The sequence below is a fragment of the Carassius auratus genome, chromosome 15 (assembly GCF_003368295.1).
Source record: "Carassius auratus strain Wakin chromosome 15, ASM336829v1, whole genome shotgun sequence".
Classification (NCBI taxonomy): domain Eukaryota; kingdom Metazoa; phylum Chordata; class Actinopteri; order Cypriniformes; family Cyprinidae; genus Carassius; species Carassius auratus.
In genome coordinates this window covers 8,179,522-8,193,305 of record NC_039257.1, presented here as the reverse complement: position 1 = coordinate 8,193,305, position 13,784 = coordinate 8,179,522, and the positions used below count along the sequence as shown (strand labels likewise).

Below are 13,784 nucleotides of genomic sequence, written 5' to 3'. Positions count from 1 at the left end.
GATTGTTTGTCTGTGTATAGCCTATCTGTGCGTTTGTGTGTGTACATGTGTGTGCGTGTGTGTGGGACTGAGAGAAAAAACAATTTGGGCCTGATAAATGGAAAGATAAATTAGCTGAACATATTTTATTTCGTGGGGTGGGGCACAGCGTTTTCATCACAGAATGGATGTTTCTTAGTTTAACCATTTGTATCACTGAGTAATCTATTAGATCTTTAGTATGTAATGCATACTTGCTTTGGAGATTGCTGTCTTTTATTGATAGTGGACTGCAGATGTCCGGTATGCAACTGAATGAGTTGCCATGCATCTTAGATTGTAAAATAATCTTACATTTGTACTGTCTGGATGGCAGCTGGACTGGCTTTTTGCCTGGGAAAATCCAATGTATGAGTAAAATGTGACATTTTGAGTAGTGGTTCCGATAAAATAGTTTGAAGCTAGAGAAGACGGATTGTTACAGCAGACACGTTCTCAGCCGTGATGCTTGAATGATGTCTGGAGGGTTGTTGATTCAGTGCTATTAGATATGCTGCAGCCTCTGCGGCCTGCAGTGCTGATGAAGCCTGCTGTATCTCCAGGCCCGAGATGGAAAAATGATGTTACTCAGACATTTTATGCCTGACATCCCGCGCTCATTTGTTTTTCTGGGTTTTTTGCATAATGATAGAGAACTGTTATTGGATGTTGAAGCCTTTTTGGATTTAGAAAGGGTTGGAGAAAAATAATAATAATAATAATGGGGCAGATTTGTATATTATATAAAGACTTTATATAATTTAATGCTAGATTTGGCCACATGCAGATGTTGGGGAAATAAAGTGTTGCGCAGGAAGAGGATTGTGTCTGCCTGACAGGATATAAATGCTGTAAATCTCTTTCGGTTCTTGTGAAAAAAATCAGGGTGAGATCAAGAGAACAGATCTGTCAATCCCCCACTGCATCCAGGGATTTCTATTGACACTATTTTGGGGGTTAAAAAATGTTTTAGACTGCGACATCGGTATCGATTTAGAAAAAAGTCCAACGTGAACTATTTTTAGCATTTGTCTTCAGCAGGAAGCAAACAGTTGCTCTATAGAAATGTAATACTATTGCAATTAACTAAAAATAATTTACATTTTCTACAAAAACATGCAGTCTGTTCAAACCAATACATTTTTAACATTGCTTGTGTCTATAAAGAAGTTAATGCTGTAAAAATATATAAATAATAAATTTAATACATTCACTATATATGTAAGAGAATTCAGTATTCTGTTAATTTGTTAATTCAGTCATTTAAAAACAAACATCAGCACATCCACCATAGGCTCTAAAATTGCAAAACAATTTAATAATGGACTTCACACAAAGTAACATTGGTCCATTAATAAAATATTTAGCATTTTTGCACAGTATGGTGTGCTGATTTTTTTTTTTTTTTTTTTTTTTTTTTAAACACCACATTTTAAGCATTTTTTTTGCCATTGATGTGCATGCTTTGGTTCCTTCTTTACTTAATTCAGTAATTCAGACAGCATAATCAATGACCAATAATCAATCAGCTCTGAAACTGCTCTACTCTTAATATTAATCCCCTTTATGAAGTCGCAATCCCAGAATGCAATCAGTTTGATTGAGGTCAGTGGAATTGACACTATTGCAAATGTCTTTTCACACTAAAAACTTGATAATGACAGTGTGTTAGTATACTCATCTGTTTCTGAAACTAGTTTGTAACTTGGTCAGTCTGTTTATCAATAGAAAACCTGGAACAGCACATAGGCGGAGGAGGGAGGGAGGGAGACCGGGCTGACTTCCACTGTCCCCTCTCCTGCTGTCTGAATGCGTCAGCACTCACCTCGAGCTGCTGGTCCACAGATGATGGCATCGGGCCGAGTTTTTAGGGTGTGTCTAGGAAACCCACTGACACCTGCAAAATGCAGGGTCCCAGTGTGTCCATACTGTCATGGTAGAGCGGGTTAGATAAGAGAGGTTTCTGATGTCTGTTTTTAGAGTTTATACCCTTTCTTTGTTCATATTTATTGCAGAAGTGCCTTTAGCAATGCCTGTGCACTTATAATAAAATATTAAACAGAAAGGAAATGATGATGTATATGTGCAGACTACATATTGTAGAAGGTTTATTTGTGTGTTCTTAGAAATGAATTTCCCCTCTCTGATGTTTATTTGTCTTCTTCTGATGTCCAGGTGTGCAGATTCATTTCCTTTAGATTCCATGTGCTTTGTGTTTAAAACAGCAACATTGATACTCTGGAATAACTTCATAAAGAACTATATGAACAAATATGAACAGTGGGTATTTTTTTTTTTTTTTTCAGTTTCTTAAAGGCATATGTAGCTTGTGGTCAGTAGGTTAAAAAAATATATACTTTTTAATTTAGAAAGGAATTATGCATGAAATTGATTAGAATTGATCATAGATATGTTTTTAATGTTATTTATTTTTATTTGTATTTAAATAACCGTTTCTATTAATCAAAGAATTCTGAATTAATATTAACAAATATTAAGCAGCACATTGCTAATAATAATTATAATTGCTTCTTGTTATCACATATATTGAATATATTATTCAAATAGCAAATTGTTATTTTATATTGTAATATTTTTTCTCAGTACTGTATTTGGGATTGTATTTAGCACTGGTGAGCCTAAGAAACTAAATCCGAAAGAAAACTCCATTCCAACGTGACCATTTCCAAGGAAAGCTTTGACCAACATTTTACACAGAGATTCATTTTGCTTATGTCTCATGAATAAGCCTCAGTAATAAGAAGAACAAAATGCTATTATGTTCACGCGATAGCTTTAGCAACAGTGCTGTAGCAATGTTTTTCTTTGGTTAACCATGTATCCATTCTCAAATAGATGAAATGTAGCTCTATTCAGATACACCTGTATGGCAGATGAACGCTGAAGGGATGAGTGTGAGAGTCTCTGGGTCACCTTGTGTGAAACAGTGAGCATGATTCCATTTAGAAATAATCTGGATGAAGTGCAAATCCCATCCATTGTTATTTCAAAAGTGGGAGCGCGCAAAAAGTTGACAGTCATATCCTAAGAGGATTACTATACTTCTTTATTTATTAACCACCAGTGCAGATTGCTTAAATTTATTAGCCATAAACCCATCTTTCATTGTTCAATTATGCTGGCCTGGTAAGAGCATTACTGGGATTACCGTTGCTGCCAGTAACTTGTGTCGTACCATCAGTCTTGGCTTCATTGGTTTTACAGTCACGATTGAGGGTGCTGGATTCCCCCGTTTGGCTCACAATAAAACCACTTCTTAAAATTTCACCACGAATATGTGGTTTACAAAAAAAGCAGCATTTTCCTCACTCTATCTTACGATGTACCTCACGTAATCTTCTCTGGGAGTTGTTTCCCTCATGAAAGCAGTGTTTAGACTGTTGTGCAGCGGTTGTTTGTTGATGCTAGAAAACACAGGTTGTTCTCAGGCTTTTTGGAGAGGTTTTGGAGTGCTGTAGTGCTTCGAACTGTGTTTATGCACAGAGGAAACAGCTGAACTGTGGCCTGTTGTGTAGCTTGTTGGGAGTGTGAGATCCCTCTGAGAACATTTTGATATTGGATTTCGAGAAGCAGAGGAAAGATTCCACATTATGGAACCTGAGACCTGGTGAAGCTGTACTGTGAAGGCCCTCGGGGAACATAGCATGAAATGGTTCCAAAGGATCGGAAGATCCTGCACAATTATGGAGCACATCTGGACTGAGGTTTTTTTTTTTTTTTTTTTTTTGGAACAATGTACATTGCATTTTTATGATCATAGGCTTCTCGGATGATTCATTTATCACAGTGGTCGATTAACTGTTCGGTGTTTTTTGGTTCATTTGTTGTTGGATTTAATATATAAAGCTCTGACAGCTCCACAGCAATCATAGATTTCTTATGCATTCATTAAAAGCCTAATTTCTAATAAATTGTTAAATTATGTATATTTTATTAATATAGTTTTACATATGGTGTAATGAACATAATTGAGTGTGAAACAAATGACACATTAATAAACAATAATTGTAATAAAAAACATTTATAATATTGATTTGTTTTTAATATTAAATGATATACTTGGTTTATTATTACTTACAGTCAATAAATATTTATTTATTTTAACAAATAAAACATGATTAAAATTGAATTCCATTTTTAAATATTAAGTTTTGTACATTATTCAATATATTTATTTACATTACATTTTAAGCATGACATTATATATATATATATATATATATATATATATATATATATATATATATATATATATATATATATATATATATATATATATAGAAAGAGAGACTAGTAATATAATTTATATATTAAATTATAATTAAATATAGATTATCACTTCTTAATTGAAATCATATAAGTTATTAAAATGTTTTAATAAAATTATATTTAATATCACATTTCTAAATAAATGATATACATTGTTTAATTAATTAAAGTAATATTTTTTTAAATATTAAATTGCATGTCATTTTTTGTTATTATGATAAATAGTTACATATTCTTTAATTGAAAGCCTAATGTTTAATAAATTGTTAAATCATATAAATTATGAATATGAAGAACTTAAATCTGTAATTAACATGATTTAGTATAATTAATAATATAATAATAGTAGTTGTAGGACTGACTTTGCAGACACATACACACACACACACACAAAAGAAAGCTGTTTTGCCCTTGATAAGTGGCACCTGTGCTTCTTCGCTTACACAGCCACCACTGCTCCACAGGACGTCCTTATGTAGTCATTGTTAGCAGTGGGTGTTTGAGGAGTAAGACAGTGTTAATCAGGTAAAGAGAGACCCATGGATGGGAGCAAGGACCCTTGGGTGTTGATGTGCTTGAATTGCCCAGCATGCTCAGCACTCCCCCGAGTAAACTACGGCCCTGTCGGTACAGAGGCACCGCAAATCTGGCTGCAGGGCAGGGGATTTGTTGAAACAGATAGAAGCATGCAAGCTTCACCAGATTCCCCCTCTCTTGTTTAATTAATTTCCGAGCTTGGAGATAATCAGGTTTCACTAATGTTTTCCAATGTGCTGTGCTCCACCATGTGCATTTGCTACAGGGCATGAAATGCACCATTTCAGTGCATCATTCCTCTTCCTTCCCGCCGTTTTTGTATTCCTTGTCAGTGCAGAGATGAGACATACTCTGTGACTATGAAAGAAAAATACACTGCTCATTAAAAAGAGATGCCGTTCAAACCCATTAACTCTCACCAATGAGATTACGTCCATTTCAGCAGTGTGGCTTATTCGGCAGCCACTATCACTTTTGGTTGTTGATTATAAAATCCAGGGTCAAGCTGGTGAATTCCAGCACCTTTATAATGCATCATCTATGAAAAAAAGTGCATACTGAATGCAACAGTTGCATGTATTTCAGGATTTTGTAGATTGAAATTAAGGCAAAATGGATACATCTGCAGATGAAATAAGATACATTTCCTCATGTTTTTGAATGAGTGTGCAGGTGCACAAACTAACAAAAGACAGCCTTGATTAACTAGTCATGGAAAGCGTTGATTATAGCATTCCTATGGAGCCCCGCACATGACATGCAGGAACAAAATTGCAGGCTAAATCGTGTGCACTATTTACTAATTTGTTCCCTCACTGTACTAAAATGTGCACACGATTACTATTGCGTTCCCTCGATTTACTATTTCGTTTACTTGATTTATAAATTGTGTGCACGATTTACTAATTTGTTCCTTCGATTTGCTAAATCATGTGCGCAATTTAGCAAATCGAGGGGAACGCAATAGTAAATCGAGGGAACACAATAGTAATCATGTGCACATTTTAGTGCAGTGAGGGAACTAATTAGTAAATCGTGCGCACAATTATTATTCTTTTTTTTCATGGCATGTGCGGGGCTCCGTACATTCCATTTAATCCTTTCGCATTTTTATTAAAATTTGTTTGCAGTAGTTGAGCTTTGTAAGGAATTACAGATGTTGTGGACATGAATGACATTTAAATAAGTGGCAACCGGTGCTTATGATCCAGCTTTGTTCGACAACTTCGTTTTCAGTGTATAATTTGTTCAAATATTGATTTTCGACTTACTAACCCTTATCATTTGGATTATATATCAATCACAACTGTTTTTAAAAATGATAAAAATAAATGTAGCTGTGTTGCAAAAAAAATATTTTAACGTAAACTGTGTTAATCAGATTTTTTGTGCAACCCTATGAATGAGAATAAAAGCCAGTGCAGGTTTCTGTCTGTGTCTTCAGCCTGGCCAGGGAAAAGCCTAATTGGCTGTAGCTTCTCTTCGAACTTTCAGAGATTGTGAGGCTAAAGATGAAGTCTGAAGGTTTGGCTTCCCAGTAGGAGGCTTTAGTCAGACAGCCTATGGAGCTGCTGCAATAAATTGATAACACTGTTCTAGACTTTTACTGGAGGGAAATGGATAAAAAGAGAGAAAGCATAAAAAAGAGTGTGTGAGAGAGAGAGAGAGAGAGAGAGAGAGAGAGCTAACATAGAAATCTACAGTAATGGCAGATGAAACTGCAAGCTGAGGGAGGGAGGAGAGAGTGTAAGGAAGATAGAGCGATATTAGCTTTGGGAGAAATCCTAACCCCGCTGGCCCCGGGTTTGTTCGCTTGATCCGATTCATCTCTGTCAGTGATCCGCACTCACGTATGGCCTGATGGGAGATGTCGGTCAGGGGAGAGATGTCACAAGCTTGTCTTTGGAACACATATTATATAAAACCGATTTCAACAGGGAACGGCGTTCGCGATAATGAATCAACTTGGCAGAAAATGTAGGTGTTGACATATGATTGTATTCCAAAGCTGGATAAGACGTATAAGTCAACACAGCATTTCTATTGTAAATGTCAGTGGTTTTGCATGGGCAAGTTTAGACCAGCAGTTCGAAATGTGGATAAATGAAAGAGTGCAATGCAAACTGGGCTAAATGGGGAGTGATAATAGATTTATAGCAAATGGGGCAGGCAAATAGCTCTAGGCAAGATAAGATGGATTTGTGAGATCGAAGACAGATTTAGGGCAACCTTGGAGGAATTCTGTGGAATAAAAATATATAGTCCTCCTTCATGAGAAATGCTGGTTGGCGCATACCACTGAGACTCCACGTGAAATAAATCCTGCAGGAAACATGTCGGTTAGAGCTGAAGCATCATCAAACGCTTCTTGTGGAGATGCCAGGTCGATTTAGTTTTTATGGGCACCGCTTTTTGTTCATTATTTGTTTGTGTAGAGTAAAAAGCAAAACAAGTTATGCAAATGATGGTGTTTTGCCTATTTTTTGAGTAGCTATCACCTGGACACAACATGTCAAATCTCATAAGAGGAATGCAGAGGCAAACCTCTACAGTATGTCATTATTCATCATAAAGATGACAGCTGCAATAAGGAATAACAAAACCATTTTTTTTTTTTTTTTTTTTAAGCATACGTAAAAATCACTCACATTTGTTTTTCAGAAAATGTAAAATGTTGTTTGTTCTGAAAAGATGCATCATCAATCATGAAGTTCCTCAGTCAGGGTTTGATATGTTTTATTGAATAGATTTTGTCTCGGTGATGACAGAGTCCGCTGGTGAGATATGAAATAAGTTCTGCCTGCACTGCTGAGCAAGATAGGATTGTTTTTTTGGTTTTTTTTTTTGTCTTCAGATCTCAGCTTGTATAAATCGCCCCATCACCATCAGTAGGGGACTTTTCTAGTTGAGTGATGCCATTATTATGTACTGGGGTTGTGCATAATTCAGGATTGAACCGAGAATGCCTTTTAAAGTAAATTTCAGTTGCTGAATTGTTTTAGAAAACAAGATGCTGAAATGCCATTCAAATTTGAATAGGAATTAAAATTAATATAATTATTTCAGTTCATTTAAACTTTACATTTATATAGTTTTCAAATAAAAAGCAAAGTTTGTCGAGATTGAAACACATTTTTTTAAATTGTAAAAAAGTATATGTTACATGTTTCTGTTGTTACATTTGTCTGAATTACAATTACATAGATTCAACTTCCTGTCATTCCAAAATCTAAGTCCTGTTCATTTTCTTGTAAGAGGTGGCCAGTTCACTGTGAATTGTGAAGTGAAAGAGTGTTAGTTCTTCAATTTTGATTTTTGCACAACCCTTTTATGTACCCAAACCCCAAAACACAGACGTTGTTGTGTGTGTGGCACAGCACATTTTATATATATATATATATATATATATATATATATATATATATAAAGATGGCTGGTACAGTAGCTGTAGCTCCATCAATAATGTATGGCCTCGGAAAGGTCCGGACTCTTGCTTGTCGGATCTGCTTGGGTGCCTCTGTCACGCTCTCCTGTTCTCGAACGTCCCTCGTTCCACCGCCTCTTCTCTCTCTCCTGCCTCCCGTGTGTCCATCCCCAGCCAGCCCGCTGCTGTTTTTCCTCTCTTTTTTTCATCATCTCAGTTTGTTTTGCCATAAAATATTTATCATCTGTGCCCACTTCACTCATTCTCCGTCTGTCCCTCTCCGTCTCTCAGGCTGCTTCTGCCAATCGAGCAGCTCTAATAGAACTCAGTGTTCTCTGCAACCCTTCTCTCCTCGAACCATTGCACCGCAGCATTATGGTCTATCTCGGCTTGTTCATCACTTTTAAAATGTTTTACTTTTCACAGCAGCGATTCGTTTTTCCTTTGTGCTCTATCCGAGGCGTGTGATCTTTCGACAATCTTTTACCGGCGGCATATTTCACACTGTCAGGAAGTCTCAAGGACGCAGCAAGAAAATGGCATTTGTAAACACTTGCCACTGTGAGCCGAGATGAGTTCTGTCGCTATCAAAATGTTTCACAAGCACAGATAATTGAATGAATTGTTGAACTGTGCTTCTCTATTCAGCACAGATTACAGAGCATTTTTCTCTTTTCAGAGATGGGAAAGTATTCAACCTCTGGGCTCGGTCTGAAGAAGCTCATTGTATATATACAGTATACAGTTTTTTGTTGTTGATTTTATTGTCTGATCTGACATGGTTGGCTCTGGAAACATTAGTGCAACAAAAGAAAAGTGTAATGCAGCTGATGAACAATGGCAGATTTCAACCTGACTTTAACCAGGCACAGTTTGTTAATGCATTAGCTGACATGAATGAGTGATCTATATTGCAGCATTTATTAATCTTTTTTAATGTTAGTTGAACAAATGTTGGAATTCACATTTAAATGAGATTAATAAAAGCTGTAGAAGTATTGTTAATGTATTTACTGTTAAAGTAAGCATGAAATGGAAATTCACCCCATTTATTTTCTAAATGCATCTTATTGATCTAATAATGAACGATTCATTCAGGCGTATAGTAATACTTATATTAATAGATTTTTCAGTGAATTGCTTTTTGCTTATGAATGCTGGTCTTCTCGCTATTTAGTCTGCTTAAACCAGCCCCTTTTTACAATTAACTTCAGTCTTGCATTCAGATTTTCCTCCATACAATCAGCAACCTATGAATAGAACTAAGGTCTGACTGTACATGTTAGAATTTTTATATAATCTGTTTTACTCAAATGTACATCACAATTACAAAAAGAGATGTGTTGCTATATTGCAGCTGTAACATCAAAACCCAGAAAATGTCCAAGTATCATCTACTTCTGCTGTATTTTCCATAGACCTTGTTTTACTCGTTTACTCATACATTGAGAAATCACTGGAAAACCTTGAGGGAACCCATGATGAATTGGTTTTTCAGTTTTTGCCATCACAGCTGCAGCACTGTATTGCTGTTGCGTCACAACTTTAAGAATGCTCCTGCTCCTCTCTGGAAGATATTAGTTTCAGGAAAGTACATTTCTGAATTAAATTAGTACATGCTTTTAGCATTTGTAATACTTTTTCATTTTTCATTTTGTAATATTTATATATTTTATTTTTGTTTTTTTGTTTGTTGTTATTAATGATAATCATTTTAATCATTTTAAATGCAGTTAAAAATAAGTGCACAGCTCCTTCCATATCTTGTAAATTCAAATATATAAAGCAAAAACCTGAAGTGTTCAATTTTAAATTATAAGGGCTGAGTCTAATGCTAACACCACAGCTAAATCTCTGCTAATAGCAGCAATTACACATTGCAATTTGAGACATGAGTAATATCACGCGCTAATGGTCTGTGATGAATATTTATATGAATATTAAAGGGTCTTGCGGTAGGGAGGATGAAGCGGATCTTGTATATTTCACATGTAAAGACACTCTCAGTAAAAACAGGCAGTTTGGAACAATCTGTGGAACCTAATAGGCTAATTTTCTGTTTAAAACTGAAAGGGCAAAAATGCAGTTTTATAGTCATAACTCCACACCAGCCTTATTTTAGTATCCTGCAGTAGGGACGATAAACCAGCACTTATATAGTTCACATTCTCAGAGAAAACAGGCTGAGGCCATTTGGACCAATCTGCATCACTTAATAGTGTAATTCCCTTTTTAAAAGAAAAACGGCAAGATCCTTATTCCAAGCATCGGACATGATGAAGCATTTAGAGATGCGGCGATTCGGGGGAAAATGCCCCAAACCCATTTAGACCTTTGATATTGCTGGACATGATCTGATTTGGTTGCTCGCTCTTGTTTAATTATGTCATGAGCCATTGTGTCGAAGCGACATCAGTCACATGTAAATGTGTGTCTAAGCATCTTAAGTGGCAGCGATGTAGCATTCAAACAAACAATATCAATGGCTCTAATGCTTTGCGCTCATTTAGCGGTTCTTTGGGCTATATTTTTGACCTACTGAATATAAAGCAGCCAGGAAAGCATATTTCAGTTCAATTATGGAAAGCAGAGAGAGAGAGAGAGAGAGAGAGAGAGATGGAGTGGCTCATTTGGAATCCTGCAGGGAACCAGTTGCTACGGTAACAGGGAAGGTAGCCAGCTCCGTTGGGAGATGTTGCCACAGCAACCAGCCTCAGTGGCCAAGTGATGCTGCCGAAAGAGAGCGCGAGGTAAAGATTAGGGGAAGGAGTGGCAAAAATACAAACAGAAGTGTTTGATGTGCGTAAGAGGATGGGGGAAGGGTGGGCTGTTGATGAGACAAGATGAAAGATCTGATACAAAAAAAAAAAAAAAAAACAGGTTTAAATGTGTTATCGCACCTTCCACGATTCCGGGGGAAGCTTAATTGGACCTCTTGGAAATTTCCACAGTAAAGGGAACAAAGGTAAATGTGAAGAACAAGGACGGGAAACCCAGTGTTTCTCACCTCTGGGGAGAGTGAGATCATGCTAAAAGAGACTTTGACAAGTTTTCTATAACCCGGCAGACATCAGAGCTCAAAGCCAGCGAGAGCTCCGATTCCTCAGGTTCAGGTTTAAATGCATTGACTCTGGATTTGTAAATGAAAGCGAAGAGGTATATTGAGCTAATATAATGGGAACTCACAGCATGGTTGTTGGTAGAAGCTGTATTACTGAAAAAAACTAGAGCTGTAAAGACTGATGAAGTCTAAAAGTCAAGCATCATATGGAAAATAGGGAATTTTTTACAAAATGAGATTGAACAGCATGGAATCGATCAATTCTTATTTCTTATGGATTTTGTTCATGTTTGTTCATTAGAAAATAAATCTTTCCTAAGAAAACTCTTTCTTGTTGATAGCAGTGAGATTAAAATGGAGAACCAAATGTTTATTTTGCTCATGATTTTTTGGATTTATATTGGCTTACGTTTTCAAGTAGGACTCGAATGTTCTTGAATCAACATCCTTGTATGTCCAGGACAAAAAATAAATAAATCTACCAATCAGATATTAGCTTACATTAATTGGTGCTGCCTAATATTTTTGCGTAAACCATGTTTTTTCAGGATTTATTTGAAATGGAAATATTTTGTAGCATTATATACATATGTCCTTACTGTCACTTTAGTTTTTTTAATGTGTCCTTGCTAAATAAAAGTTTTAATTTCTTTCAAAAGTGTTTATAAAACACAACTTTAACCTTTCAATTTAATAATAATAAATGACCATCATTAATGGTATTATGCATGAACATGCACTAACATTGAACAATAGTATATTTATAAATAAACATTCATCTAGATGAATAAATTCTGTAAATAATGTGGTCCATTCTCAATTCATGATACCTAATGTTTACATACAGTATACATATAAATCACTGCAGTGGCTTTTTTTTTTTTTTTTTGACACTCAACTCAGGTTTACACTCACTGCAGTCGGTCATCATCTGATCGATAACACACACACGTACCTCATGCAAAAGAGATCCAAAGGGGACAGCAATGAGAAGGCAGCAGCCTGCAGCTGACAAACCCAACAGATGTGCTAAGTGCAGACAAACGAGAGAGCAAGAGAGAGAGTGCGAGATGAGAGCAAAGAAGAAACGAGGGCTTAATGAGGATGAACGTGACATGCAAATGTGCTTTTACGAGAGAGCTCAAAATCTCAAGGAGCAAGGTCTGTGACTCCTGTGTTGGCTGACTGCACAGAAACAGTATTAGAGGCAGAAGCTTTCGAAAGACCAGTGGGGAGCGTTTCAAATGTTGCAGGACTGTATTCATTTTACACACGGTCGGTTGCTGCAACAAAACAGCCTTGAAGAAAAATAGCTTGAATCACAATAAGCCCCCATGTGGAATGGATTGTCCTTATGTGGAGAGAAGAAACAGGGAACAGACATACAGGTTTTTTGTGTTTGCGTGTGGTGAGGTGTTGACATATGCCGCCTCTTTACAGGTGCTTCTCTTTAGGAAAGCCTTAAGAGCAGTTCCATAAACAAATTATCTTTATTTCCACATCTTCTACAATCCATGTGTTTGTGTGTGTGTGTTTTTCCTTCCCATTTTTCCTTTTATAAGGTCAGTCCAGTTTGACATAATTCATAAAATTTAGATTGAGAATATACTTTTAAGATTTTTGTTTGGTCTCCCCTCCTTTTAAAGAGGTACTAAGTATGCAGCTGTTTTTGTTTGGCTTTTGATTAGAAAAGCATGTTTTTCATGCTTTTATGCATTTATTAAGTTATGTTTATGCAAAATTTGTTTATTTATTTATATTTATTAATTAACTTTTCCCTCTAATTGTCCAATCCTAAACATGGAATTAATCAGTAAAATTACATAGATATGTAAAATCTGTATTTATGTGTGTATATATATGTATTTATGTATGCATGCATAAATTTGCATATATGCATATATTACAATATATTTATATTTATTCATTCATATTTATTTATATCCATGCGTTTATTTCTATAGGGACTAGGGACAGCTATACATAATTATTCTGTGATATATACATATATATATATATATATACACACACACACACACACATATATATACATATACTGTACATATGTATATATATATATATATATATATATATATATATATATATATATATATATATATATATATATATATCAACTGGTTACTTACAAATTGGAATCTGTTAACTCAAATTATGTGACGAAAATAGTAGTTAGTAACATAATCCATTACACATTTTAGGTAATGTAATCAGACTACTTTTTGATTACTTTTAACCTAAGTTTACATTTAAATATGTAAACTGCTAAAAGTCAAATCCTTGATTATACCCTTGGCTGCTCAAACGGAGCATTATTTTAAAGTCCCAACGGTCGTTGTGGTATTAGAATTGACGCAAAGCAAATAAGGCAGATAGGAGGTAAATGTTTGATTACACTGATGAATTCTGTGCTCAGGATTGAATGATTATTCAGAG

The 13,784-nt window shown here is 35.5% G+C and overlaps 1 protein-coding gene across 3 annotated transcripts in view; it reads left to right on the top strand.

Annotated features, from left to right (window-relative positions):
• LOC113114942 (amyloid-like protein 1) overlaps nt 1-13,784 on the top strand; it is a 46,704-nt gene that overhangs the window by 476 nt on the left and 32,444 nt on the right. The gene's annotated exons all lie outside the window — the stretch shown is intronic.